This window comes from Pristiophorus japonicus, chromosome 10 (assembly GCF_044704955.1).
Source record: "Pristiophorus japonicus isolate sPriJap1 chromosome 10, sPriJap1.hap1, whole genome shotgun sequence".
NCBI lineage: Eukaryota > Metazoa > Chordata > Chondrichthyes > Pristiophoridae > Pristiophorus > Pristiophorus japonicus.
The window spans coordinates 109375302-109401334 of record NC_091986.1 but is presented as its reverse complement, the minus strand read 5'-3'; positions in this window follow the sequence as shown (position 1 = coordinate 109401334).

Sequence of the window (26033 nt, the reverse complement as noted above, 5' to 3'; positions counted from 1 at the left end):
TTACACATAGGGGAAACTAAAACTAGGGGACATAAATAAGGGGTCGCCCATTTAAAACTGAGATGAGGAGGAATTTCTTCTCTCAGAGGGTTGTAAATCTATGGAATTCTCTGCCCCAGAGAGCTGTGGATACTGGGTCATTGAATATATTTAAGGCAGAAAGACAGATTTTTGAGTGAGAAGACAATAAAGGGTTATGGGGAGTGGGCAGGGAAGTGGAGCTGAGTCCATGATCAGATCAGCCATTATCTTATTAAATGGTGGAGCAGGCTCGAGGGGTCAGGTGGCCTACTCCTGCTACTATTTCTTATGTTCTTATGGCTACTGGAAGGTTGCTGACTTTCAATGGAGGAAACTGCAGGTGACTTTAGAGGATGGCCTGGAGCAGTGCTGGGCATGGGATTGGGATTGGGATTGCACTATCTTGGCTTGGCGGCAGCTGTATGGGTGGCTAGCTGACAGGCAACAACAAGGGCATTGGCGGAGTGACAGAGGTGGAAGGACGAATGCTGTCATCCTGAGACAGGACAGCAGGTTCACGCTCCACGCAGCCATTGCCACCCTCGTGGGACAGGGCCTCAGCAATTCTGATGTGGGACAGATTGCTGAACTGCTGTGACACCTTGCAAGCCCCTTTGAACACTGGCATATGGAACCATGATGGCCACAGACTGAACTTGCAAGGCGACAAGCTAAGCTGAAATCTGAGCTTCCGCTGCAGCATCCAGAAGTTGGGTGGCTTTTGCTTGTAGTGCAACGGAAGCTGAGACATCGGCCATTAGATGCTGCATCCTGTTTGTGTCCGCAACTGTGCTTATGGAGTTGGCCATCACTTCAATGCTGGAAAGGATGGCTCCAAGCTCTTCGCAAAACCCTGTGCCAAATTGGTGTCAGACTCCTCCATGCTCCTTGATGTTGCACACAGGCTCTCTGGCAGGTCTGCCAATGCACCAAGCATTTAATTATGCATAGCCTTCTTCTGTATCCTGCCCCATCAAAATGCTCATCTGAGTCCTCTGCAGCAGAGTGTGCAACCTTGCCATCCAGGAATCTGTCTCCTGCACTTCCCTTGCCCCCTGTCCTGGCTGCACCCCACTCATTCCCGGTGTCTCATCATGTGCAGATCAGACTTCTGAGCTATCCTCAAAAGTGCACAAAGTGGTCATACCTGAGCTGGTGACTGAAACTGTGAAATCAAGTGAATCATGTTTTCAGCATCACTGCCTTCTTCCTCTTCCAGTTCTTGCTTCTCCACCACTGCCTGGCCAAGTTGCAGTTCTTGGATATATGAAAGGAGAAGGGCTGTGGTGAGACGAGGGGATGAAAACAAGAGGTGCATGCTTACACTTCATCAGCTTGTAAATCAGAAGAGATTTTGGGATGACAGGGAAGTAGCATGTGAGAAGGAGGATTGTGTATGAGAATACAATCACCTTCGATTGTTTCAGCCCTGCCACTGGAATTGGCTTCAGCGATGGCCAATCCAATGATGGCGACCACCGTCTCCTCGAGCGCATCTCTTCCCCTACAGGCAGCCCCACTGCGTCCGGTTATGTGCCACCTTGTCCTGCAACAGAGGTGGAGGTGTATCGGTAAATGTGGTGCAATGTGCGGATGTTGTGCCTGACATAGTTGAATAGTTGACAGTGTGTGCAAGCTGTGAGATGTGGTTGTGAGGCTTGAAGCAGCGTGAGGATGAGGTGAATCTACAAATATGAGTTATGAGTCCTGTTTGATAGAGATTTTTTAAAATTTGTTCCTGAGATGTGGGCATTGCTGGCAAGGCCAGCATTTATTGCCATCCCTAATTGCCTTCAAGAAGGTGATGGTGAACCACCTTCTTGAACTGCTGCAGTCTGGATGGTGAAGGTACTCCCATAGTCCTGTGAGGGAGGGAGTTCCAGGATTCTGATTGAACAGTTTTGAAGGAACGGCGATATATTTCCAAGTCAGGATGGTGTGTGACTTGGCGGGGATCCTGGAGGTGGTGGTGTTCCCAAGTGCCTGCTGCCCTTGTCCTTCTAGGTGGTCGATGTTATGGGTTTGGGAGGTGCTGTCGAAAAAGCCTCGGTGAGTTGCTGCAGTGCATCTTATAGATGGTACACACTGCAGCCACGGTGCGCCGGTGGTGAAGGGAATGAATGTTTTAGGTGGTGGATGAGGTGCCAATGGGCTGCATTGTCCTGGATGGTGTCGAACTTCTTGAGTGTTGTTGGATCTTCACTCATCCAGGCAATTGGAGAGTATGCCATCACACTCCTGACTTGTGCCTTGTAGGTGGTGGAAAGACTATGAGGAGTCAGCAGGTGAGACAGTTACATAGGAACATTACATAGGAACATAAGAAATAGGAGCAGGATTAGGCCATTCTCTGGTTGGCAACCAGTAACTAGTGGTGTGCCTCACAGATCAGTGCTGGGACCCCAACTATTTACAATCTATATTAACGATTTCGAGGAAGGGACTGAGTGTAACGTAGCCAAGTTTGTTGATGACACAAAGATGGGAGGAAACGCAATGTGTGAAGAGGACACAAAAAATCTGCAAAAGGACATAGACAGGCTAAGTGAGTGGGCAAAAATTTGGCAGATGGAGTATAATGTTAGAACGTGTGAGGTCATACACTTTGGCAGAAAAAAAACAAAGAACAAGTTATTATTTAAATGGAGAAAGATTGCAAAGTGCTGCAGTACAGGACCTGGGGGTACTTGTGCATGAAACAAAGAAGGATAGTATGCAGGTACAGCAAGTAATCAGGAAGGCCAATGGAATCTTGGCCTTTATTGCAAAGGGGATGGAGTATAAAAGCAGGGAAGTCTTGCTACAGCTATACAGGGCATTGGTGAGGCCACGCCTGGAATACTGCATGCAGTTTTGGTTTCCATATACACGAAAGGGTATACTTGCTTTGGAGGCAGTTCAGAGAAGGTTCACTAGGTTGATTCCGGAGATGAGTGGGTTGACTTATGAGGAAAGGTTGAGTAGGTTGGGCCTCTACTCATTGGAATTCAGCAGAATGAGAGGTGATCTTATTGAAACGTATAAGATTATGAGGGATCTTGACAAGGTGGATGCAGAAAGGATGTTTCCACTGATGGGGGAGGCTAAAACTAGAGGGCATAATCTTCGAATAAGGGGCCACCCATTTAAAACTGAGATGAGGAGAAATTTCTTCTCTCAGAGGGTTGTAAATCTGTGGAATTCGCTGCCTCAGAGAGCTGTGGAAGCTGGGACATTGAATAGATTTAAGTCAGAAATAGACAGTTTTTTAAATGATAAGGGAAAAAGGGGTTATGGGGAGCGGGCGGGGAAGTGGAGCTGAGTCCATGATCAGATCAGCCATGATCTTATTGAATGGCGGAGCATGCTCGAGGGGCCGTATGGCCTACTCCTGTTCCTATTTCTTATGTTCTTATTTGGCGCTTCGAGCCTGCTCCGCCATTTAATAAGATCATGGTCGCAGAATATCCAGTCTCTGACCTGCTCTTGTAGCCACATTATTTAAGTGGCTGGTCCCGTTAAGTTTCTGATCAATTAATCTTTCCCCTGATTCCCATTGACTTCAATTTTACTAGGGCTTCTTGGTGTCACACTTGGTCAAATGCTGCCTTGATGTCAAGGGCAGCCACTCTCACCTCACCTCTGGAATTCAGCTCTTTTGCTCATGTCTGGAGCTGGGTGGTCCTGGCGGAACCCAAACTAAGCAATGGTGAGCAGGTTATTCGTAAGAGAGTGCTGCTTAATAGCACTGTTGATGACATCTTCCATCACTTTGCTGATGATTGAGAGTTGGGGCGGTAATTGGCCATATTGGATGTGTCCTATTTTTTGTGGACAGGACATATCTGGACAGTTTTCCATATTTGTCATAGATGCCAGTGTTGTAGCTTTACTGGAACAGCTTGGCTAGAGGTGCAGCTAGTTTTGGGGCATAGATCTTCAGAATGACAGCCGGGATATTGTCAGGGCCCATAGCCTTTTCTGTATCCAGTGCGCTCGGAGCTTCTTTTCCTTTTATTCGTTGGGATGTGGGCGTGATACATTTCTTGATATCACTTGGAGTGAATGGAATTCGCTGAAGACTGGCTTCTGTGATGGTGGGGACCTCAGGAGGAAGCCAAGATGGATCATCCACTTGGTACTTCTGATTGAAGATGGTTGCAAATGCTTCAGCCTTGTCTTTTTCACTTGTGCTGGGCTCCGTCATCATTGAAGATGGGTATGTTCATGGAGGCTCCTCCTCCTGACAGTTGTTTAATGGTCCATCACCATTCAAGACTGGCTGCAGAGCTTTGATCTAATCCATTGGTTGTGAGATCGCTACGCTCTATCTATAGCATGCTGCTTTAGTTGTTTAGCATGTATGTAGTCCTGTGTTGCAGCTTCCCCATGTTGGCACCTCATTTTTAGGTACGCCTGGTGCTGCTCCTGGCATGCTTTTCTGCACTCCTCATTGAACTAGGGTTGGTCGCCTGGCTTGATGTTAATGGTAGAGTGAGGGATATGCTGGGCCATGAAGTTACAGTTTGTGGTGGAGTACAATTCTGCTGCTGCCGATGGCTCACAGCACCTCATGAATGGCCAGTTTTGAGCTGCTAGATCTGTTCTGAATCTATCCCATGTGGCATGGTGGTAGTGCCACAGAACACGATGGAGCGTGTACTCAGTGTGAAGACGGGTCTTTGTCTCCACAAGGAATGTGCGGTGGTCACTGCTACCAATACTGTTATGGACAGATGCGTCTGCTACTTGTAGATTGTTGGTAGGTGAGTGATGGGGGTGTGGTGAATTGAGCAGTATGTGAGGTTAGTGATGTAATTGATGGGATATGGCATTTGAAGATGAATTCACTGACTTTAATCACTCATATGGGATCATTGAACTTGTGGCACTGCATGCTGGTCCTCGGGGCTAAACTCCTGGAATTGACCACCACAGTTACCTGCTGCCACAGAGTTTGTCTGGAGGGGTTCCTGGCCTGCTGTAGCTAGAAGAACTCTCTCCTCCTGTCTACCTCCTGCACCAAGGCCTCTAATGCAGCGTCTGCGAACCTTGGCGGATGGTCTCTCAGTGTTGCGCCATTAGTCACTCTCCTTGAAGATCAGAGTCTCTTCCCCAGCCACTTCCAGCACCTTCTCCTGCCAGAATGCACTTCCCCTTTAAGAGGAGCAGGCTGGCTTTACGTGGTGCTAGCCTCGCAGAAACTTGAGACTCAGCCAGGCAAGTGGAGAGAATTCCATCAGATTCCTGACGTGCCTTGTAAATAGTGGAAAGGTTTTGTGGAGTCAGAAGGTGCGACAGTCACCACAGAATACCCAGTCTCTGACCTGATCTTGTAGCCACTGTATTTATGTAGCTGATCCCGTTAAGTTTCTGGTCAATTAATCTTTCCCCTGATTCCCATTGACTTCAATTTTACTAGGGCCCCTTGGTGCCACAGTCGGTCAAATTCTGCCTTCATGTCAAGGGCAGCCATATTGAGCTGTACAGACACACAATAGAGCATTTTGCACTGGGCTGCATGCTGCATCATTTAAATTAGCAGGCAGCACAAAGTTTGAGTGCTGCCTGTAGTGGACTCAAGAGGCGCAGGCTAATTGGGGGCTATCGAATTTAGCCCCCAGGGGCTCATATTTACAAATGAAGTACAACAAAAGAAAATAGGAAACACGGGAGGAACCTTTTGGACTAGAACAGATTACCAGCACGGATCGTGGAAGAAACTTTAATGGGTTTCAAGAAGGATCTAACAAATCGGATTCAGGGTTATTAAAAATCCACCAAGGGAATACTGTGGATAGCTAGGCTTGGTAGACTGAAGGTCTTCTCCTGCCTGAAACTGTTATTGTGTATGTAAGTACTGCAGAGTCAATGTTCTCTTATGATTAGTGAGCAGGATGCTTGGTTCAAGCATTGGGGATTGTCATTCTTCATAATAAATTTCAGCAAAACTATCTGATTCAGTGCTTCTCAATTTTTTTCAAGCTGGTCCCTGCCAAAAATCTTTCAGCCTCTCACTCCGCTCACTTTAATGATAATAATAAAAAGAAAGTCTCTCTCCTCCACCTATACTCGTCTTTCTCAGTCTCCTCTCTTTCACTGTTTTACTCTAATCAATCCTCCTTTTGTGGTTCTCTCTCTCTCTCTCTGACTCCACTAATGTTCCTTGCTCATTATCTTGCTCTTGTCTTCACTGTCATCGCACTCCTGGGTCTACCACCTTGCCTGGTCGCTTATTCTGAAAATTCATTATCCTTTCATACCACTAGGAGCCTAGGGCATTGCAGAACTGATTATCTTTGAAGTATAAATATAATACGGAATAAGAAATGTAATGTTGCTCTGTTTTTTTTTCTCATGGTTATTGAGTTCTTTGATTTTGCTGACTGAGCACACATTCAGTTCACAACTCCAATGAAAAAAAATAAGCCACGGTCAAAGGTTACAAAAGACTTTAGTGGGAACAGAGCACGCTTTATTACAAATACTGCTTGAACCATTGAAATAGTACAGTAAAAATACCAGTATCTATTGTTTGGGTAGGATATTTCATTAGTTTACTTAGATGGGGATCCAGAGAAGTATTCAATGTTGCACCTACACTTGATTTTTCCTTTAATATTTTTAATGCCTTGTTATTTAATGCTTTTTTCTAAATATTTCTTTTGTTGATGGTATGGAAAGTGACAAGAGATAGCTGCTATGTCTGGCAGCATGAGAAAGATGGAATTTTCTTTCTCTTGCTTCTTATCCTCCCAAAGATAATAAGTTGCGGTTTCCCTGATCATATATTGCTAGCAGCTATTGATACAATAGATAGGAACCTAATTCTGGGAGCGCTGCTCTCCTGGCAGAAGTGTGGCAGAGTAACACTCTTGTCTGCCTTTGTATCCAAATGCAGACCCCATTCCAAATCACAGAAATGGGGTCATTTAAATACTCAAGGCAGGTGGCCTGTGCCCATAAGGGCACATCGGAAGATTTTTAAATGATACATGTTTTTAAGGAATGTGTATTTATTGCTTGTAGAAATTGTAGCTATTTTATTAATAAACTATGGGCCCGAACTTGGTGGCCTTATTACCCACTGCTGCCGGCTGCCGCCGAGTTTTTTCAGTGGTCACCCCTCAGTGCCAGTTTCCATTAGGCCTCCCACCGGCGGGAGGGGAGGACCGCTGGGAACCGCCCGCTGACAGCTGCTAGCGCGCATGGCGCGTAAGTGTCCTCCCGCCCACGGAGTTGGCAGATTCCTCCGGGCAGGAGTCAGTGGCAGCAGAGGGAAAGACCACTGCGCGAAGACAGGTCTAACTCCAATGGTAAGTATGAAGACCTGCAACAAAAGGTTGGCAAACTTCTTTTAGTTTTTTTTTCTGTGATTTATGTGGATGGGGTCCCCTGAAGGCTTTCCGGGGGTTTTTTTTTGTGTATATTTTTATTTTTATGTGCTCCCCCCTCCCTGGGCCCAACTCAATCTTCGGCTGCACTTTGGTGAGGATTGCATTTGCCGCTGAGATTGGGAGCTCCCGCCCGCTGCCGCCTAGATTCATAGCGTAAGTCCCTTTTTTGTCACCGGGCAGGCTTTCAAGGACTTTTTTTTACGAAGCTCCCACCCGAAGTACCATCAGGTATCTTAGCGGTTCTTTGGCCGGCAATTGGGCAGAACTTACCTTCTAACAAGTTCGGGCCCAAAGTGTACAATACTAGTATTTTTCAAAGACTGACAATTTTGCAATATATTAGATTTATCATTGCCTGCTTGGCAGTGTCTGCTTGCCTCAGCTGATAGCACGGCTGCAATTTCGCTGACTGAGGCAGGTTCAGTGCAGCTGAGGTAGGTGGCAGGTTGGAATCCCGCTCCCGGCTCCATCTCACTCTGTGAAAATAATTTTACCGTGATTGGACCCATGCTGCGAGGTTCCCGGCCAATTAAAAGGAAGCGGGTCTGATTCTGTCATTTGATGATGCATCATCAGCCGGTTTCCTTACGATCATTTTGACAATTATGCTGTCAGTGTTCTGCAGCATTGAGGTGCTGCAAACATTGACAAGCACTGCACAAAGGTGCATGGCTGCACCCAGGCTCTCTCATGACTCCCTCCATATGCTTATGGAGGGTATCACAGCAGGCAGGGAGGTTCTCTTCCCTTCCAATGGGTGGAACAGATCTCCCAAGGACACCAACACAGCCTGGTTGCACATTGCACAGGAGGGCACAAGCAGGGATGTTGTCAGGAGGACCTGACGACAATGGTGCAAAACTTTCAATGATCTCATTAGATTAGGAAATGTTGCTGCAAAGCCACATTCAGCCTCATCCTGCTGTGCCATTCATCACATTCCCATCACTCTGCCTTCCCTACCCTATTCCTGCACATACTTACTCACACCAAATTACCTTGCATTTCCACCCATCCCTCTATCTACATTATCACATCTCCATCTCACTCGCTGCCCCTCACACTCACCCTCATCCAATCATAACAACTAACAACACACAAGGGTTGGCACTTGGGTCTTTTAGCCAATGTTCATGTAAAGTTTCTGTTAATGTGTTGGCAAACATTGAAATCTTTATTTTCAACACTTGGCCATATTTGTGTGCACCTTTTGAAATGGCTTAGTGAGTTGCAGTGAATGGTGAGACATAACGCTACCCCTCTCTATTCTGATGAGTGTGAAAGGAAGGGCACCGATACTGCTGGAATAAATGGCAGCTGAAGTTGAGATGACAGAAGTGATCTGTCACTGGTGAGAGAGCTTGCTCCAAGGAGGGGACAGTGGAAGGAGAGTTTACTCTAAACACGTCCTGCCTTCCTAAACCTCAAAAGTGTATTCCAAATCCTGATAGCTTCTAAGATTGGAAAGTGAACAGCTGTGAAATGGTAGCGTTTATACCACTTTTGCAGCTATTCAGAGGGATGGAGAGTTATTGAAAACCGGACCTACTTACCAGACATGATTCCCGAGCACCGGAAACCTTGTGAACAAGCTGGAAAAATGGTAAGTACATGGTAAAATGCTGCTTAACTATCTTTTAACAAGCTTTTAACTATGTCAATTGGTTGCACCGCCGCTTGGTGTCAGGTCTGTGAAGTGCAGACAGACCCGGCACTTGGCAAACTGACATGGAGGCGAGTTGACAGCGGGCTGTCCACCCACTGTCAATCTTTTATCATCATCTTAGGCAGTCCCTCGGAATCGAGGAAGGCTTGCTTCCACTCTTAGCATGTGTTCTTAGGTGGCTGTACATCCAATGCGAGAACCACAATCTCTGTCACAGGTGGGACAGATAGTGGTTAAAGGAAAGGGTTGGCGAGGAGTCTGGTTTGCCGCACGCTCCTTCTGCTCCCTGCGCTAGACTTCTGCATGCTCTCGGTGATGAGACTCGAGGAGCTCAGCGCCCTCCCGGATGCACTTCCTCCACTTAGGGCCTGCTCTGGTCAATCTTTTATATTTTGACAGCGGATCCACCTCCAAACCTACCCTCTGAATGTCGGCAAAATTCCATCCCTTGTCTCTGCGATAGAAGGTCATGGATTCAAGCCCAGCCCCTACACCTGAGCTCATAAATGGTAAGTACATGGTAAAATGCTGCTTAAATACAAGCTTGACACTGCAGTGCAGTACTAAGGGTGTGCTGCTTCTCGGACCTGCCATAATTCAGATGAGGCCCAAAAGAAAATTAAGTTCCTATTTAGGTGGATACCAAAAAGGTGAACCAGGACTTTTATACTAAGTTATTTCTATACTGCTTTAAACCTGCCACAACATTTAAATCTAATTAAATCGTGTAGATATGATTATAATTCACCTTTCTTTGACACAGAATAGCTGAAAATTAAAATTATTATTCTAGACCCTATATACTTTTTTTTTACAAACACCACCACATTATTTCTGCAATGTTAGAAACAAAATGCCAATAAATAAAACCAAAACAAGAGAAAATAAATGAAGGTTTAATTATCAGTATGAAGTTCTTTATTGTGATAGAAAAGATGGTCTTACAGTTTGGTTCTCCTGTAGTTTTGTGTGCATGTTATAATTTGATGCCATGTCCCTGACCTGTTATAAGAACATAAGAAACAGGAACAGGAGTAGGCCATTCGGCCCCTCGAGTCTGCTCCGCCATTCAATAAGATCATGGCCGATCTGATCATGGACTCAGCTCCACTTCCCCGTCCGCTCCCCATAACCCCTATCCCCTTATCGTTTAAGAAACTGTCTATTTCTGTCTTAAATTTATTCAATGTCCCAGCTTCCACAGCTCTCTGCGGCAGCGAATTCCACGGATTTACAACCCTCTGAGAGAAGAAATTTCTGCTCATCTCTGTTTTAATTGGGTGGCCCCTTATTCTAAGATCATGCCCTCTAGTTCTAGTCTCTCCCATCAGTGGAAACATCCTCTCTGCATCTACCTTGTCAAGCCCCATCATAATCTTATACGTTTCGATAAGATCACCTCTCATTTTACTGAATTCCAATGAGTAGAGGCCCAACCTACTCAACCTTTCCTCATAAGTCAACCTCCTCATCTCCGGATTCAACCTTGTGAATCTTCTCTGAACTGCCTCCAAAGCAAGAACATCCTTTCTTAAATATGGAAACCAAAATTGCACGCAGTATTCCAGGTGTGGCCTCACCAATACCTTATATAGCTGTAGCAAGACTTCCCTGCTTTTATACTCCATCCCCTTTGCAATAAAGGTCAAGATACCATTGGCATTCCTGATCACTTGCTGAGCTGCATACTATCCTTTTGTGTTTCTTGCACAAGTACCCCCAGGTCCCGCTGTACTGTGGCACTTTGCAATCTTTCTCCATTTAAATAATAACTTGTCTGTACAATGCATGTCATTCTGGTGTCAGGTACCTCTCTATTATAACATTCTTACATTTAGGTTTAAACTAGGTACTGAGGTAGACAATGGGGAAGCAGAAGTTAGGAGCTCTCCCATTGCCTGCTTCTGTTGAGAGTAGAAATTACTGTCAGCAGTGTTATATACAAACTCATAACAAACTTAGATAAATTCATAACTTTGATATTTTAACGGAGGTGCTATTCCATGGGTTAACATCTCTGTTAAAATCAAGGAAAAAAGTATGTGATATGAGCACTTTGAGCATTTGCACAATAACAGTGCTGCCCATAATTTCTATGCTATTATTCCTACATAAAAGGCTTTCAGTCGGAAAGTAAATTGTAGGCGTCTTTAACCAGAATTTCTTGTATGCTTCATATTGTTCTATTTAAAGGGGACTGTGCAATTGCTGAAAGCACTAATACCCACAAAACCCCATCTGAGAAGGAAGCATCTAAAGTTTGTAAGTAATATTTAGTTCTTATATCAGGATCAATGCTTCCTCTAAGCTGCACGCATGCGCAGTCGTGCAGTAACCTGCAGGGTCACAAGGTTTTCCATGTGAAATTCCACGCATGCCCAGAAATTTAAAGGGACGGTGCATTGCAATAAATAGGCCACGCACAACAAAGACAATTTAGAGGGAACATTGACCAGGACAATCCCATATATGCCCAAAACTTTATTAATACAAATTTATTTACAGAATAGTGATGTATTTGAGGCATAAGAGTTACTTTACAGACAATGAAGGACTTTTGAAGTGTAGTTATTTTTGGAATGTAGGCAACAAAGTTCATAATGGTAATTCTGAATCTCCCAGTATTATTACTTGACTAATGTTTATACAAAATGTGCATTCAAATAATTAGTGGCTCTTACTCTATTTCACAAGATTTTGGAACTCTGAGGCACCAGCTAAGCAATACTGTAATGAGGGGCTTGGAAGGTGTTAAAAAGTAGGGGGGGGTGGGGGGCGGGTGGACTCCTTCAGCACTGAATAGGCCAAGACTAAAGAACATTTCTCCTTTTCCAATTTTATTTACATCTGGTCCCTTTCCCTTTAACTCTTTTTCCATTTACAATTCTTGAACTAAGAGGGCAGTCAAGCAGGCAATGTTCCAAGGTCTTTTGTCAACGATGCTGCATCAGGAAGTGTGATAGAGAGATTCAAATTATGCCTCTTGCAATTAAAGGGGGATATATAATGGATAATTCCACAATCAGACATTACCATCAAGAAATACCACAGAGAGGATGCAAGTCAGAAAATGTGGGAATGCAGGTCATGATTTTCTCTCCACTAAAATTAATGGATTGCAGGGTCTCCCTTTCCTGACATGTGCTCTCTGTAAGTGCTTCTCCTTGCTGGGAGGAGCTGATCATGGAATCAGCTCTATGGAGCTCAGCAGTAATGACAGGAAGAAAAAGTTTTTCGAGCACGCAAATTGATTGAGTATAAATGGTTTATTTGTGGTTAATTATTTCTGTAATACACAGATGGATATACCCAATAATGGCACCCTTCTCTCTTGTCTTGTTGCTTCCTATCAGTTCTAATTAGTATTATATTAACTTGCATATAGGAAGCATTTAAAAAAAAACAAGCAGTTTAAGTAGGGGCATGGCCTATATTTGACTATATCTATTTTTCTGGAAGCAATATTTAAGTTTTAGCGGTGCTGACATTTGCATAATTATGGTGAATGTGACCATAATTCATTAAGAAAATGCCATTCTTTCGACTGAGCTCATTCCTTCTACAGATCGTATTTAATCTGCCCTATCATTGACTCCTGACAGGAGCGGCTCCTGTGCTGCCACATGGCCACAAGTGTGGTGGAAATCCCATTTATATACATGAAGTTACGGTGACATAACAGGAGCAGTTCTGAGAAAATTCCAGGGGGGTGAAATTCAGCAGTGCCCCATTTGGGGTGTTGACTTTTAACTTTTTGGAAGGATAGTGCCTGGTGAGATGAGATGCAAAATTGTGGAAAATTGGTCATTTTTGCCTCAGAAATGAAGGGAGGCAGTATTTGAACCTCCGCAGTATTACCAAAGCTGTACCAAATTTCAGGTGACTTTCATTCAGCAATCATAAGCCTCCTGATCATTCCAGTTCATAAAGGGGATGTCGTTTCAGGCAGCACCTGGTTATTTTCATCATTGCTGGACTTCACAGACCAGAAAGCAAGTTCTGAGATGGCTGCTGCTCTTAGAAGGGCCACTCGGTTCAATGATCTGGCATTGGAGACATTGGTGGGGGCAGTGGAGAGAAAGAGGGATGCACTGTTCCCTCCATTTGAGAGACCAACACCGCAGGTTTTTAGGGCCATGTGGGCAGAGGTGATTGCAGAGGTGTCGGCCAGCACCGTGGTCGACAGAAGCCCAACACAGTGCTGGAAGAAATTCAACGATCTCAGTCGGGTGGTTTGGTGAATACATGTTTACACAATTCTTACATACCAGTCTCTGAGCCTCTGTCTGAGCACACTCTGCAAACCAGCACTTGACCCAACAGGCAACCACCAAGCATCTGCACCTACTCACAGTCACATCCTCATGTCACGCCTTGCCTGCATTCACAGCTATTCAACCATGGCAGGCATATCTTCCTCATACATAGCTGGACTCTTACTCACACAGGTTTCTTTCTTTTGCAGTCCAAGATGGCACATAACAGAAGGGAGCAGCAGTGGACTGGAGGGGGGGAAGCTGAACTGCACCAGCTGACTGACTTGGAGGAGCGAGTGCTGCGGCTCATTGGCCCGCAAGTGGTGGGCACCATGGCTGGCAGAGACATCGAGCCCCATGGGGGCAACAATGGTGTTTTTATCCCTTCTTCTCATCCCACTTCCCCAATAAACCAGAAGATTTTATCACTTTCCAGCTCGTCATGCTGTCTGCCTTCCTTGCTCCATTCCTGCCCCCAGCCCTCACCTTAACGCGACTCTTGTGCCATTTATGCTTTCAGATAACAATGCAGCAGATGACCAGTGTGTCCCTGAGCCCTCCTAACTGAGACACAAGGGAGAAGAGGGGGACGAGGATGAGGAGGGGAGGAGAACGAGCCAAGCACTGCGTCATTGTTTCTCTCACCCACAGACACCAGCTCAGATACTGACACTATGTGTCCTTAGAGGTTAGGTTAAAGAGAGTTCTGCACTGGATAATGCACTGGGACCGAGCAGCCTGCAGCATGGGCAAGGCGAAAGGGAACCTCAGAAGCCATCTCCCCGAGGGCGAGTTCGCACGCGAGTTCTGCTGCACAGGACTCAGATGAAGACCTTGAAGGGGAAGTGTTCACTCAAACGGTGATAGGTGCAATAGCAAGAGTGCCCGAGAGCCTGTTGGCAGTGGTAAGGAGCGTGGAGGAGTCCGCCTCCAGCAATGCACAGTGCTCTGCACACACCATGGGGCCCATCATTGCCAGTCTGCAGACCATGGTGGGCTCCCAGAGATCCAGACCTCATGACACATGTCATGGGCGATGTGGCAGCTTTGATTGTGGCACAGGCGGAAGCAACGCAACGTCTTAGTGCTGCAATGGAGTCAATGGTTGCTCGCATGGCAGCTCAGACTGCTCTCATGCAGTCTCAGCTGCATGCCACGCAATGTCTCGGTGCTGTCATGCAGTCAATGAGTGTTGGCAGCGAGTCTCAGACTACTCTCGCGCAGTCTCAGCTTGATGCCGTGCATGGTCTGACTGGTGCCATGCAGTCTCTGACTGGTGTCATGCAATCAATGACTGCTGACATCCAGTCTCAGACTGCACTCATGCAGTCTCAGCTGGATGCTACGCAAGCTCTGACTGCTGCCATCACCACTGGATCCACCACAGTCGATGGGGGATCTCACGGTGTCGCAGCAGCCCACCAAACTATGCTGCAGAAGATTGTTGGGGATGCTGAGGTGATGCCCCGGGAGAGTGGCACTGGGTCAGTAGAACAGGAACCTGCTGTCCGCTGTCAGGATAGCAGCATTCCTGATCCCACCACTGCCATTCTGCCATTGCGCTTATCGCTGCTTGTCATCTAGGCAGACCAGACTGCCGCCGCTCAGGCTGAGTTGCTGCAGTCTACGGCTGAGCCTTCCACACCCAGAGCTGCTTGAGGGCGTCCTGCAAGGTCATCTGTAGTCTCTGGCCCTAACACACAGCAGCCTTCCACCAGCCATGCTACAGACAGTGGAGGAGTATTAGAATAGGTCAATGAAAGAGGGGCTATAAGGAGTGATGAATAAATACACATTTATACATTTTATTGTTTTTTAAAAATGTTGGTTGGAATGGTTAATGTTTGCGGTTGTCTCTCATTTCAGTTTTGGGGCTTTGGTATGGAAGGGCAAATTGATGTGGTGATGGGGATGTCCAGAAGAACCAGGAAGTGGGATGGGAATCAATGGTAACGAGTTTTGATGAAATGGTCATGGACCTCCCTTGCAGGATCGCGATGGAGTTGCTGCCTCCTTCATTGTGGCTGTGGCTGCTCCTGCTCTTCCTCATCCTCCTCCTGTTCCTCATTCTAGTGCTCCTCCTCCTCCTGAGGTGGTGTGGCTATGCCTCATGGTATATGCATGGTTATGCAGCATGCAGTGGACGACGACGAATAGGGACATCACTCTGGCGAGCACTGGAGGACTCCTCACAAGCGTTCAAGGCAGCGGAGTTGTTGCTTGAGTATTCCGATGGTCTGCTCAATGATGTTCCTGGTGGCTGCATGGCTCTCATTGTATGAGAGCTGGGCAGGAGTGGTGGGGTTACAGAGGGGAGTCATGAGCCAGGTGGAGGGCTTGTCTCTGAGCAGCCAGCCGCGGGCTTGATGTGATGGTTGGAAGAGAACTGATATACCGGTCTGGCACAGGATGTAGACATCATAGCTGTTCCAGGATAGCGGGCATTGACGGTGAATATTCTGTGTGTGTGGTCGCACACCAACTGCACATTCAGTGACTGGTAGCTTTTGCAGTTACTGAAGATCAGAGGATTGTGATGCGGTGCCCTTAAAGTGACTTGGGTGCAGTCAATGGCGCCCTGCACCAAGAGGAAACCCGCTATCCTGACGAATCCACATGCACACTTGGTCATGGGGAAGGAAATGCCATCCTTTCTCCTTCTGTAACGATCATCTGTGATCTCGCGGATGGAGCAATGGACGGCAAACTGGGAGATATTGGAGATGTCTCCTTTTGCAAACTTGAAGGATCCATAAGTGTAGAAATTGAGCACAATTTCACAGAAAGATAGAGGGAGAAAGGAACAGAGAGAGAGAGAGAGAGAGAGAGGTAGAAAGACAAGAAAGGCAAAGAAAGAGAGGTGACCTTGACTGCCACTGAAAGAGCCGTCCTCATCCTGGTCTGAGGCTCAAGGTCTGGTTGCAGGAGATGGCACAGCTCTGTGATCACATCCTTGCTAAAGCACTGACTTTGCAGCTGCTTTCGCAAGGAATGTGATCATGAGAATGCTGTGCCAAATACTCCTGGGACCTTGAGCCTCAGGAACCCGGTTGCGCCGGTTTCAGTGCCAGTCAAGGTCCACATCTTCTTTCTTTGTTCCTGTCTTTCTCCCTCTCTCTCTTTGCCTTTCTCCTTGTCTTTCTCCCTCTCTCTCTCTGTTCCTTTCTCCCTCTAGCTTTCTGTGCCTTTCTCTGTGTCTCTCTCTTTGCCTTTCTCCTTGTATTGTTGCATCTCCTTCTACCTGTTTTTCTCTTTGTATTGCTGCCTCTCTTTCTCTCTGCCTTTGTATCTGCATTTGTCTCCACCTAACTAACCTCCGATGGCGACGTTGCAATATGAGGTCGAGTGCCAACACAGCCCCCATGAAACGAGATAAATGTTGCAGAGTCAAATCTGCCCTGAATTAAACAAAGCAATGTTTAAGAGCCAGAACAGTCCTTGAAGTGAAAACTGCTACAATCCTTGCAACAGGCACTCTGCTTATCTGTCAGCAAGCTAGAAATAATAATGGCTGACAGAAAAGTTTTGGAATCGATGGTGCCTTTAAATAACGCTTCTCCAGCCGCCTCCCACCTGCAACTTGACAGCTGAAGCTGTCGTTGTCAGCGCCAGCCAGTACCTGAGGGAGAGAGGCCGAGTTTATGGGGGTGGTAATGAGGCAGTGCGCACAATGATGGCATTATCATCAATGGGTACACCCAAATGGGTCGCTATCGGCAGGAGTGAGGCAGTACCTGGTAGTGCCTCAAAAAAACCTGAGGCCAATTTATGCTGGGAGCGATCGCCTGGGCGAAAACTAATTTGCGCCCTGTTAGGGTGCCCCGTAGGCATTAACAGGAGGCACAGATGAGGCCAATTTCAGTCTCTATCTTGTCTATTTAATATCCAGCGGAACAATTCTGCTTAAGAGCTCTCTGATCACCAAAAGCAAAACTAAAATATTTATCCATCACCACCTACATTATTCAGCTCGCTATTCTCCAGGCAACAACATCACCCCCCCCACCCCCCCCCCCCCCCGTCCCCCCCAACCCCACCCCTCTCCAGTCGCACCATTGTATCTCACGGACTATTTGATCATCTCAATCTATAATTAACCTCAGCTGCAATCCCTTTAGGAAACTGGCATAAAAAAGAAGTCCCCGCTTGCTCCAACCCTTGCAAGACCCTGAACTATTATAATATACAAGCAGAGTCCTGCAATCTGAATAAACCTATATTGGGATACTAAATGGCACAGTGACATCCAATAAATGTTTGACCCATTTCACAGACTACTCTGCTGATTGCAGTTTGCAGTGAGAAGGAGTCTATCTGCAGTGCCAGAAGGCTTTTAACATTTTGGTTAAACATTTTATTTACCGCATTTATTTATGTTTGCTCAATCCATAGTGCAAGCAGATAAGAAGACCTTGCTAAATCTGCCAACCACAGGTGCACAATCATAGGATTACCAGGTTTGCCCAAAGCTTAAAATCTAATTCCCACCTGGGTGAGCCTCAATTACCAATATGTGGTGTTTAAAAGTTCGCTGGATGCCTTCTGTGAACAGAGAACCAAAAGCAGATCAAGGTGAAACGGTACTATTAATAGCTATAGAACAGATCTTTTCTATTTTTCAATACTTTCTGCTTCCTGTCCTAGTTTTCAATCCAACAAGCGAATTAATACCATGAGCCTTCATTTTATTTCAAATGTAGAACATTAAATGTCTTCTGAAAAAATTAAATAGTTACATCTGCTAATACTGTTATTACAATAAATTATAAAAATTTAAACTACTATTTCTAGCATACTACTTTGAACTCATCAGCTGGCATATGAGTACATCACAGCACAGAACCTCTGTATCAAAGCACACACATCAGCTTCCAACCAGATGTGTACACCCTAGAATAAAGTTATAATAATGTTTCCAACTTTCAAACATGGTTTAAGTAAATTCATGTAATCAATGTGACATAACCAATATAGAGATGGAATGGAGTGATATATGGAAAAATAAAGCACCAGTGAATTGGGCCTGTATCTCTCACCCTTTGAGATCATGAGTTACGTGCCTAGTATCACTCAGCACTTTGTGTTCTATATATACAACTCTTTACAGTTGTGCATGTTCTATAACTATATTTCAAGGTAACTTATATAGTAATCTTCAATATATTGTTGCAGCCAACTATTGAAATACTGAAAAATTCAAGCAGGCTTATTATCAGAATGCCAAATAAAGAAATCAATCATTTAATTTGTTAGCTTAGATACCACCAGTGCACTCTTTAAATATTATTTACAAAGCGTGTTGAAAATGTCCAGGGGCAGTACGGTGCACCAAATTATTTTTTATTTTTTCTCAATTGAAATTCAGAAAAATTAAACAGGGGATTGTGACTAGATTCATGAAAAAGCATTGCACACTGAATTACAAATCTAATATTGTAAATGATGGAACGTTACAACTTTCCAAACAAAATCATAACAATGTTGGTGTATGTTGTACATTAATTCGTCCACCTGTTCTTAAATTAATATTTTTATTTCAAAAAAAAGCTTTTCTATGTCATACCAGAGATGAACAGAAGAGGTCTGATGAGCACCAAACTAAAGTAGTTTGGCATTCGCATTATATACCATTCAACTGAATGCTGTGCTCATCTCTTTAAGTGCAACTATTATTTGCCTTGAGATTGATAATTGTCTTGGAACCTACTGAAAGGCACTTAGTTATGTTAACAATTGAATAGCTTTTGTGTCGCACTTACCTTTATGCCAACACATTGGGTTGATATTAACTCCCCCACGATGGACGGGATATGGTCAGGGGGAGGTCAAAAATGTTAAATTACGAAACATGACCCAAACCTGCTGCTTACGCATCTGTAAGCATGTGAGGCAAGATCTATTCTTTGAGAGGCGTTACATTTCATTATAATATTTAAATCAGGCTGACACAGTGCAGTTGGGAGCACGATTTAACTTTAACAGATGCCAGCCAGGTTTACCAGGGTTCGAGAAATCCGGTGGCTACATGGAAGACAGGAGCAGCCGACGACAGCAGGTAAGTGCTTTTTCAAGTGCCCCTTGTGGACCAGGAGGAACAGGAGTGCCTTCCACTGGACCCTCAAGCAACCCTTTTGCCGATCATGGCCTCACCTCGCTGCTACCATCTGCCGACCCCCACCTTCTGCCCCCGATCGGCCGAACACCTCCCTCCTGATTACTCGGCACCCATCCTGCTCCCTCACAAATCCTGACCTTTCCCTCCCTCCGAATTACCAGGCTTCAACTCCCCCAGTAATCCCTGATCCTGCCCTCTCTCCCTCCTGATTGCCATGCATCAACTCCTCACTCCACCAACCCTGATCTTTCTCTCCCTCCCTCCCACTCGATTGTCTGTCTCTAACCTCTCCCCCCCCCACCCACGCCCGCCCCCCGCCCCCACCAATCCTCCCTCCCTCCCGATTACCAGGCCTTGATTCTCCCTCTGCCCACCCTACCAACCCCTGATCTTATCCGATTGCTAATAGTTTCCCCCGCATGCCAATCTAGCCAGTTGTCGTTCAGGAAATGGAAGAAGTAAATGATAATGTGGTCCTGCTGTTAAACTCGGCAGAATCTCCACATCCCTAGTATTTACGGTTTCCCACACTACCACGCCCCCCCACTTCCTCCCTGCCTCCCCATAAATATAATGGCCTTTGTCTCTGATTATGACAACTTCCACTTCCACTTTGTGGTCACACTTCTGCCTCTCACCTTTTGCAGGTTTGCAGTATTTCTCACACTACACTTCCTGTGATTACTCTCTAGGCATGAACAAAATAACTCTTTGTACTTTGTTACAGGTTTCCACAGAAAATTAAATAAGCAAATAGTTCCTTGTCCAATCTGTGTTCACATTAAAAGGCCTTTATTTATAAATTATTTAAAAATTTATGATTGTTTCCCATAAAATGTCTCTAAGTAAGAGAGGTGGCACAGAACCAAACATTGCCTCAATCACAAAGTGTAAAATACTAAGAATGGGCTGAATTTTCTGTGGTGGTAGCGGGCGCAATCGGTAGCGGGTTGGGTGGGAAAGTTGGTTTTTTTTGACAGCGGGTGCGGAACCCGCTGTCAACTTGGTTCCACACACTTTTTCCACAGGTGCATCTGTCAGCGTGGAGCTGACCCGACCTGCAATGCGGGGGACCCAATTGAAATCATTATGAGATACTTTACAAGCACTTAAGAGCCTTTTTCTTGCATGGCCATGAGATGCGCACAGCTCGGGAACCACATCTGTCAACCTGAGGCGTGAGTTCCATGGCCATTGCTCCAGCTGATTACTTGACAGAATGGAGAACAAACCAAAATAAAAACATGTTGATTGCAGCAGCTAGCAGATTGATGGAGATTCTGCACTACTTAAAAAGCTACTGGTAAATGTTAATTTTTCACTGGCCATTCTCAGCTGTTGTCTTCCAACTGAACAGTAATTGCAGTGAATTGTTCTGCACTATAAAAAGTGACATATACCATTTAAATACATTTTGGTGTTGTTTCTGCTCAGCATTTTCCTCACCGTATACTATGATTGTCCAGTTATACATTTAATCAAGTCATCCACCGTAAAAATTTCATTCTCATCACTCATTTCACTGGTTCAATTTGCTTTCAGTCCTAGAATATGACTAATTTCACTTTTCAGTTTGAGACTTTCTATGGAGGTTCTTTCACTTGTCCATTGTTAACTTCAATGGAAGTGCTGCAGAAATCCCAGAAACACATTGTAAGCACAACTTACGCTGTTTGTCGGGGATTCCGCAGCTCTTCCGCTAAACTTGCATCAGATTGTAAATCCACCCCTTTACAATTACATTTAAAATATGCTTAATTTTATGTATTACCAATACATACACATCTTTTATTTGTACCAGTTACTGATATAAAAGTCTATAGATTTGTGACTAAAGCACCAATTACTTCACAATTAATGTACTTTTTAAATTATATTCTCAATCATATTTGTAGATGGAGTCATATTACCTAATAATTTTATTTAAATATTTCTTTGTCACTCATATATAACTTTTATTATATGATTGTATAGTAAAGATTCAATACCCACTATGTTAGTTTGAACTTAAAATGTAATTTGGCCAGAGTCCCTTTAAGGATCGCGGCTTAAAACACATCATGAAAGACTTTGCCAGACCCATTCCATCTAATTGGGCCAGGTAAAGCACTGGGTGGACTTATAGGCCCCATTAAGGCAAGTTCATTTTCTACAGCGGGAGGGAGCCAGCAGCAGGGAAGGTAAGGAAAATTCCGGCTATCATATTGTAACAAGTCACAGGGCTCAATTTTCCCGAGTCATTTGCGCGTTTTTTGGCGCGCGCCGTTTTTTTTGCCGTAAGTATTTAATCCAATTTCCCCCCAGAAATCTGTGCCGTGTAACTGAGTTAGTTACGATTTTTTTACGTTCGGTTTTTTTGACGTTCCCTCATATCTGCGCCAGTTTTGATCATTTTTCAGTTTGCCCAAATCAATTTTCTGCTCAGTCGACGTATCTGGCCATTCCCGAAAAATGTTCTGGTGAGCTAACAGAAAGCAGCGCACATTGAGAAATTGGCACTGAAAGACGCCATTGTTTTTCATCGAAGTTTTTGGAGGGAGTCAAGAACACTTTAAATATCCATAATAAAGATGATGTTTTTTTACCTTTCAATGGAGTACATAGAAGTTTTATGGAATTCTGAAATTTTCATTTGTTTTAACTCACACGCCACCACTGAACATCTTCAAACAGGGCTGCAGGGTCGCAGTGTTGGCCAGCAGCACCGGCCCTGTGCCTGGACATAGGGGCTTGGGGTTCGGCTGCAAAACAAACTGGGGGGGTTGGGGGAGCGGGGGGAGGGGGAAGGTTGCGATCAGAAGACTGCACTAGGCAACAAATGAGCCCGGGGAAGAGAAGTCACGTGACTGCAATGAGCCTGGCAAAGGGGGGGGGGCGGGGCAGCGGGGGTGTGAGAGAGAAGTCACAAAACTGCAATGAGCCCTGGGAGAGGGGGAAGTCACAAGACTGCTGAGACCTGGATGTGGTCCATACAGACCTTTGGGAGAGGCAACAAAGAACCTGTCCTGCTTTCCTTCCTGCTGTTTTGAGCTTCTTGCAAAGGTAAAATTTAACCATGGGGCCAATACTGCCAATGCTATACCTTGTGCGAGCCTTCTGCATTATGGTGCTCCGGAGAAGCTAAATTATTCGATGTCATCGCATGAGGAACCTCAGAGCCCGTAGGGTGCTGGACAGGAGGCCTTACCCACCTCGAGTATATCAATACAGACATTCGTACCTGCACCTGAGTGATGCAGACTGTGTCAGAAGGCTGCGTTTCTGCAAAGAAGTTGTAACTGAGATCTGTGAGTTGGTGAAAGCAGACCTGCAACCTAGGAGTGTCAGGAGGACTGCTTTGTCAGTTGAAGTGAAGGTTACAGCTGCACTTTCATTCTGTGTCTCTGGATCGTTTTAAGCTACAACTGGGGATGTGTGCGCCATTTCTCAACATGCAACACATGTCTGCATTTGGCAGGTGACAGCTGCACTATATGCCCGGAGGAATGAAAACATAAAGTTCCCCATGACCACCCAGGGAATGTGTAACAGGGCTGTGGGCTTCTCCAGGATTGCTGGGTTCCCAAAGGTACAGGGCTGCATTGATTGTACCCACATTGCCTTGCGAGCACCTTTGGAGGATTCCGAGATGTACAAGAACAGAAAAGGCTTCCACTCCATTAATGTACAGCTCACGTGTGACGACATGCATCACATCATGTCAGTTGATGCAAGATACCCTGTGAGCAGCCATGATGCGTTCATCCTACACGAGAGTATTATATCAGCCATGTTTCAGCAGCAACTAGAAGGGCAGAGCTGGCTATTGGGAGACAAAGGGTATGGCCTCACAACCTGGCATAACCGGACGGAAATTGACCGGGAATACAACATGTCACACATTGTGAAGTGCAGCATCATAGTGGGCACCATTGGCATCTTGAAACAGTGGTTCTGATGCCTGGACCATTCTGGAGGCTACTTGCTACCCTCCCCTGAGATTATTGGTCAGTTCACTGTTGTGTGCTGCATGCTGCATAACTTAGCCATTATGAGGCAGCAGCAGCTGATAGGAGAAGACCCACCTATGGTGACAGTGGCTGATGATAATGATGAGGAAGATGCAGATGATGAGCAGGAAGACAAGGAAGCCATGCAGGTACCTGAACCCAGAGCACAACGTCAGAGAAGGGCGTGCCATTGTACCCCTTTAACGATTGCTCGAGACTTGCACCAGCAGCTCATCCGTGAACGCTTTGCTGCCTGAGGGCTCAGCGACAACTATTCCATATGGACCATGTTTACTGTTTGGACCTGTTCTGTAATGTTGTGTTGTGATAATGGAACAAATGATGGAAATTATTCTTGTTTACTTCAAAAGTTGTGTTAATAATCAAACAAATAATGTAAATGATTCAGTTTTAATGTAAAATATGTTTTATTCAAAAGTTTAACAAACAGTTCTTTGTACTTAACTTAACTTTAATAAAATTATTCTTGTATCAAACGTTAAAGTTTTCAGTTACGATTACTTACAAACTTTAAGATCACTTACTAACTTTTAAACTTGTCAATTTACATAACTTACAAAACATTTTAATTTGTGAACAACAATTACAAAAGTAACAATATGATAACAACAACAACAGCAGCTGCAGCAAAGAATGGCAGCATCCATCTTTCCTCCACCTTATTCCAAGACCGCCTGCCATGCTTGTTCTTAGTGACTCCACTACCCCTGCCCGCAAGCGGCTTTCTAAGATCTCGGATAGTGCGCACCTGTTGGGGGGGGGGGGGGGCAGGGGCGGTGCAGTAGCAGGCGGTAATGTGTAGGGCCCAGGTGGCTGTAATATATGTAACCTTCATGTAACTATAACCTTCATGTAACAACACTGCATACTGTATACACCTAAGAAATGCACACCTTGACCACAGGGGATGAACTTGTGGGAGACACTCCTCACCTGGTCATCCAGGTATATAAAGGGAGGTCCCACGCAGGGTCATCACTTCTTGGTCCTGTGAATAAAGGTTCGGGTCACAGAGAGTGATCTTGTCTGCAGAATGTGCCTCGTGTGAATTTATAGTAGAGTGTAAGGACACTACATTTGGCGATGAGAAATGGGAATCAATGACTCACGAGGATGGCCACTGGTAGCACAGAGGAATGGTACTGTGTTGGTGAGGACTGGGACGATTTCGTTGAGAGGCTCCAGCAGAGCTATGTCACGAAGGACTGGCTGGGAGATGCAGTGGCTGACAAGCGAAGGGCGCATCTACTGACCAGCTGTGGACCTAAGACGTACGCGCTGATGAAAGACCTGCTGGCACCCGAGAAGCCGGTGGACAAAACCTTTGAAGAGCTCAGAAACTGATCGGTGAACACTTGAAACCGGCGAGCAGTATACACATGGCCCGACACTGATTCTATACACACCGACGTCGGGAAGGACAGAGCATACCGGACTTCGTTGCGGACTTCCGGCGCTTGGCCAGCCTCTAAGTTCACAGATGCCTGCAGGAGGGAGATGTTAAGCGATTTCTTTACTGAGGGCATTGGTCATGCCGCGATTTTCAGATAGCTAATTGAGACTGAGGACTTGACCTTGGAAGCGGCGGCGTTGATGGCTCAGACCTTCATGGCGAGGGAGGAGGAAACCAAGATAATATACGCGCGCAACTCTGCTCCCAACGTGGCGATGGATCAGGGAGTTAACATTGTAAACGCGACTCAGAAACCTGCAGGCAGGCAAGGGCAATTCGACACCACCCAGGCAGCAACAGACCCTAGAGTGGGTCCTCAACAGAGACAATGGCAGGTTGAACGTACATTTACGCCATCACAGTGGACAATGCGTCCCAGGATGGGGCCATTGACATCCACTAACAGAGTGCTCAAGACTAATCAAAGAGACAATCAGAGAGGAATGCCTGGAAAGAGCTCTTTTGTTCACAACAATCTCAGCTCATGCTGGAGGTGCGGGGGCAGACATGCTGCATAAACCTGTAGGTTTCAACAATTTATCTGTAGAAATTGTAACTTTAGTGGACATTTAGCCAGAATGTGCAGGAAGCCCGCAGCAAGGCTAATTTACAAGGCAGATGAACCAGAAGAGGGGTCTGCAAGGCAGGTTGATGCTTGGGTCAAAGCAATGGACGCTGAAGTTCAGCGGGTTCATGTGGCAAACATCCACAGCTCATATACTAAAACGCCACCTATGATGATGAAAGTCCTATTAAACGGTATCCCAGTACGCATGGAGCTGGACACAGGGGCCAGCCAGTCACTCATGAGTGTCCAACAATTCAAGAAACTATGGCCACTCAGAGCTAGTAGACCCAAACTAGAACGCATTGACATGCAATTATGGACGTACATCAAAGAGATCATCCCAGTGCTAGGCAGTGCAATGGTGGTGGTCACACATAATGGATCAGAGAACCGGCTGGCACTCTGGATTGTCCCGGGGAATGGTCCCGCGCTTTTGGGGAGGAGCTGGCTAGCCAAAATGAACTGGAAATGGGGGGATGTGCACGCCATTTCATCTGTGGAGCGAAGTTCATGCTCACAGGGCCTACAGAAATTTGAGTCACTATTTCAACCTGGTGTCGGGACTTTC